Consider the following 3942-nt stretch of genomic DNA (forward strand, 5'->3'; position numbering starts at 1 on the left):
CATGCTTCATGGCTCCTGTCAAGTCACCTTTCCCTCAACTTGTCTTTTTCTATCTTTTGTCTTTGTTTTCTTCTCTTTTCCTCACCTGTACATATACCATGTCCCACAAAATGACTCCAATTTCCTCCACTCTTCCCATCTAGAATATCCTCCCCTTGGACCTGCTCAGCCTTGCTCTTCTTCTATGTCAAGGTACTTTCCAAAACACTAACTTTGAAACAGCACCAGAGTGATACACCGTAGAGGGAAAGAGGAAGACTGAGAACGTCTTTTTAATTTTGAAAATGCTCCTCTTGCATATGGGAAATTCTCTGATAAACAAGAACATTCTCCCAGTCTTCCTCAGAGGAAAGTTAATGAATACTTCCCCTTATTTCTAGAACTAAGAGTATATTAGGGTTTTTTGTTTGGTTTTTGTTTGTTTGTTTTGAGGGTGTGGGGAAAGATGGATGGAGGGACTGGCAAACCTAGCCTTTAGTTATCTGTTTTTTAAAAATAAAAATTCTATTTTTGAATAATTTTAGATTTACAGAAAAATTGTGAAAATGGTATAGCGAATTCCTCTGTAGCTCTCATCCAGTTTCCCCATTGTTAATATCTCATAATACCATAATACATTTGCCAATACAAAGAAACTGATGTTGGCACATTACTTTTGACTAAATTCCAAATTTCATTTGTATTTCACTAGTATTTCGCATTAATGACCTCTTTCTGTTCCAGGATCCAATTCAAGGTACCATATTGCATTGAATTGTCATGTCTCCCTAATTTCTGCTGGTCTGTGACAGTTTCGTAGTCTTTCCTATTATTTGTGACCTTTATAGTCTTGGGGAGTACTGGCCAGTACTCCTGGGTTTTGGGGGAAAAAATGTAACAGAAGTGAAGTGTCCATTGCTCTATCACAACTTTACTGGTATTTGTGACTGTCCTCTAATGTAGAGTCCAATAGGACTTAAAATAGGCACACTGGGTGCCAACAAGGAGAAAGACAGGGCAATAGGAGTGTGGGCTCTGCCAGCCATGGCAGTTCTGTTAGGTGAAGTCCAGGCAGTTCAGATGTGTGGCATTCCTCCAGGTAACTGAGGCTAGAAGTGGTGAAGTGAAGCAAGAAAGAAGTGAAGTCCAACACTGCTGATTTGGTTCGTTTTTATTCCAGTTCCCCCTAACCTCCTAATCTGTAATAAAATGAATCTTAAATAATCATATGCAAAATGAGAGCATCATGGGGACATAGGAGAAGACTAGCAAAAACTCCCTATTAAATTCCTCCCTCAAGTCTTAGAATTCTGGATTTTCAGAGCAGGCAATCTATCTTTATATTAGTCAGGGAAAGTTGTTTATGCTGTAGTATTAATAGGAAACAGCCCCGGCCGGGCGCGGTGGCTCACGCCTGTAATCCTAGCTCTCTGGGAGGCCGAGGCGGGTGGATTGTTTGAGCTCAGGAGTTCGAAACCAGCCTGAGCAAGAGCAAGACCCCGTCTCTACTAAAAATAGAAAGAAATGATCTGGACAACTAAAAATATATAGAAAAAACTAGCCGGGCATGGTGGCGCATGCCTGTAGTCCCAGCTACCCGGGAGGCGAGGCAGGAGGATCTCTTGAGCCTAGGAGTTTGAGGTTGCTGTGAGCTAGGCTGATGCCATGGCACTCTATCCTGGGCAAGAAAGTAAGACTCTGTCTCAGGAAAAAAAAAAAAAGTATATTAATGGAGAAAAACCCCAAACTCGGTAAAATAACTTAAAAAGGTTTATTCTGAGCTGAATGTGTGTGATCAGCCCAGAGCACATGGCCTCAAGAGGTCCTGAGAAAATGTGTCCACAGTAGCTGGGTTGTAGTTTGGTTTTATATATTCATGGAGACAGGAATTACATGTAAGACCCTAAGTCAATACAAGGGGGTGTACATTGATTTGGCCCAAAAAGGCAGGACATCTCAAAGCAGAAGTGGGGTGGTAGGGTGGTGGTGGTGGTGGTGGTGGTGGGCTTACAGGTTATATGTGGGTTTAAATATTCTTTGATTTGTAATTGGTTAAAGAAATGAAGCTTTGTCTAAGGGCTTTGAATGTTTTCACTTAAGGTAAGGATGTCTGTTAATCAGAGACAAGCCACCAGACATTTACCAGAACTTGAGTGATCCGTTCATCTGTTAAGTATATACATGGCCTGTAGGTGTGGTTCAGGCTTTGTCTTGCATAGCTTTAGGCCTATTAATGATTTAGTATCTTATTGTTACAAAGAATATCTCCAAAAAGGGAGGGGTCATTATGAGGCATGTCTGACCTCCCTTCTCATGGCCAGCAACTCAGCTTTAGGGTTTTTCTGGGGCTCCGTTGGCCAAGAAGGGGTCCATTAAGTCAGCTGGGGGGACTTAAGATTTTATTCTAATTCACAAGTAGAAATCTAGCTCTTCTAAGGGAATAATTGGAGCAATAGAGTTAGATTTTCTCCATGAATCTGTAATTAGGAGAACCTATTATACCTAGCAACTAACCAACAAATCTTTTTCTTGATCAGCCTATTTTCATTAAAATGTTCAATGCTGGCAATATTTATCGTGTACTGAAATTGTTGTGTCTGTGTTTGTGTGTTTTTTAAAAATTTATTTAGCTCTGCCAGCTAAGCCGGAGAACATTTCTTGCGTGTACTACTATAGGAAAAATTTAACTTGCACTTGGAGTCCGGGGAAGGAAACCAGTCATACCCAGTACACGGTTAAGAGAACTTAGTAAGTACAGAGCTTGTGTTTTACCAGCGGGGGTAAGGGGAGGAGACAGAGGCTCCTGACTCGTTCATGATTCACATCATTTACGAAGTAAAACTTTTCTCAGTTATACCTTCTGGGTGACCACTGTGTACATCCTGTGGCTGGGTGGCATCTTGGCTACTTGCAGCCATGAGGACGGGATCTGTGGCTGCAGAGGGAGGGGAGGTATAGCCACCTGATGACCTCCTCTTGGAGTTCCCACTTGGCTGAGATCAGTCACCAGTTACAAGCACAGTAGAAAAATCTGTTCATTTACCATATTCAACTATACCCTTCCTCTTTCCACAATGTGTTATAAAACTGTTCATTTTCCCTGGATCCTGGTATAGTAAGTAGGATTATAAACCCAGAACTAAGAGGTGATTTACCGCAGTCTGCCACTAATTTGCTATGTGACCCTGTCAAATAGTATAGTACAGGACAGTGAGTCCCCATTTTTTCCCACAACCTCAAGCATCCCTTTTGATTAGAATAAAAATTTAATAATCTTTTGTTATCATTATAGCCCAAATCTTGTTGTTCTAGCAAGTATGTGGAGAATTTTTTTTTAATTTTGAATGTAGCTCATGAAATCCATTATTTCCTTCTTGTTCCCCTAGGAATAAGGGGACCCACACTGGGAACCATTGTAAGATGATCTTTAGTCTTTTCCATTTAAAAAAGAGAGCCTGTGGTTCCAAGTTTTTCGTTTTGTTTTTTCAAACACAGATCTTATGTTGTAAGGGAAATCCACTTTATGCTTTACAATGGAAGAAAGGGAAAAAGTAAACAATATTCTTTGCGTCACTGATACAGCAACAAGGACCTATGTCAGAGAGATGCTTTCAAACGGGGGTTAGCAAACTTCTGTAAAGGGCCAGATAGTGAATATAGTAATATGTAGAAGGAGATCAGTCTCTGTCAAAACTATTCAACACTACTGTTGTAATGTGAAAACTGCTATAGACAATATGTAAAACAATGGGCGTGACTTTTCTAATAAAATCTTATTTATGAACACTGCAGTCAAATTTCACATAATTACACATGCCCCAAAGTGTTCTTTTTTGTTTTATTTTTTTTTTAACCATTTAACAATATAAAAATAATTTTTAGCCTGGGGGCCATACAAGAACAAGAGTTGGGCTATTTTTGACCTGCAGGCTATGGTTTGCCCACCACTGCGTTTAAAAATAA

General features: G+C 40.1%; 1 protein-coding gene across 1 annotated transcript in view; it reads left to right on the forward strand.

Moving 5' to 3' along the window:
* Positions 1 to 3942, forward strand: part of IL31RA (interleukin 31 receptor A) — a 128908-nt gene that overhangs the window by 74790 nt on the left and 50176 nt on the right. The gene's annotated exons all lie outside the window — the stretch shown is intronic.

This window comes from Propithecus coquereli, unplaced genomic scaffold, assembly GCF_000956105.1.
Source record: "Propithecus coquereli isolate 6110/MARCELLA unplaced genomic scaffold, Pcoq_1.0 Scaffold47, whole genome shotgun sequence".
In the NCBI taxonomy this organism is placed as follows: domain Eukaryota; kingdom Metazoa; phylum Chordata; class Mammalia; order Primates; family Indriidae; genus Propithecus; species Propithecus coquereli.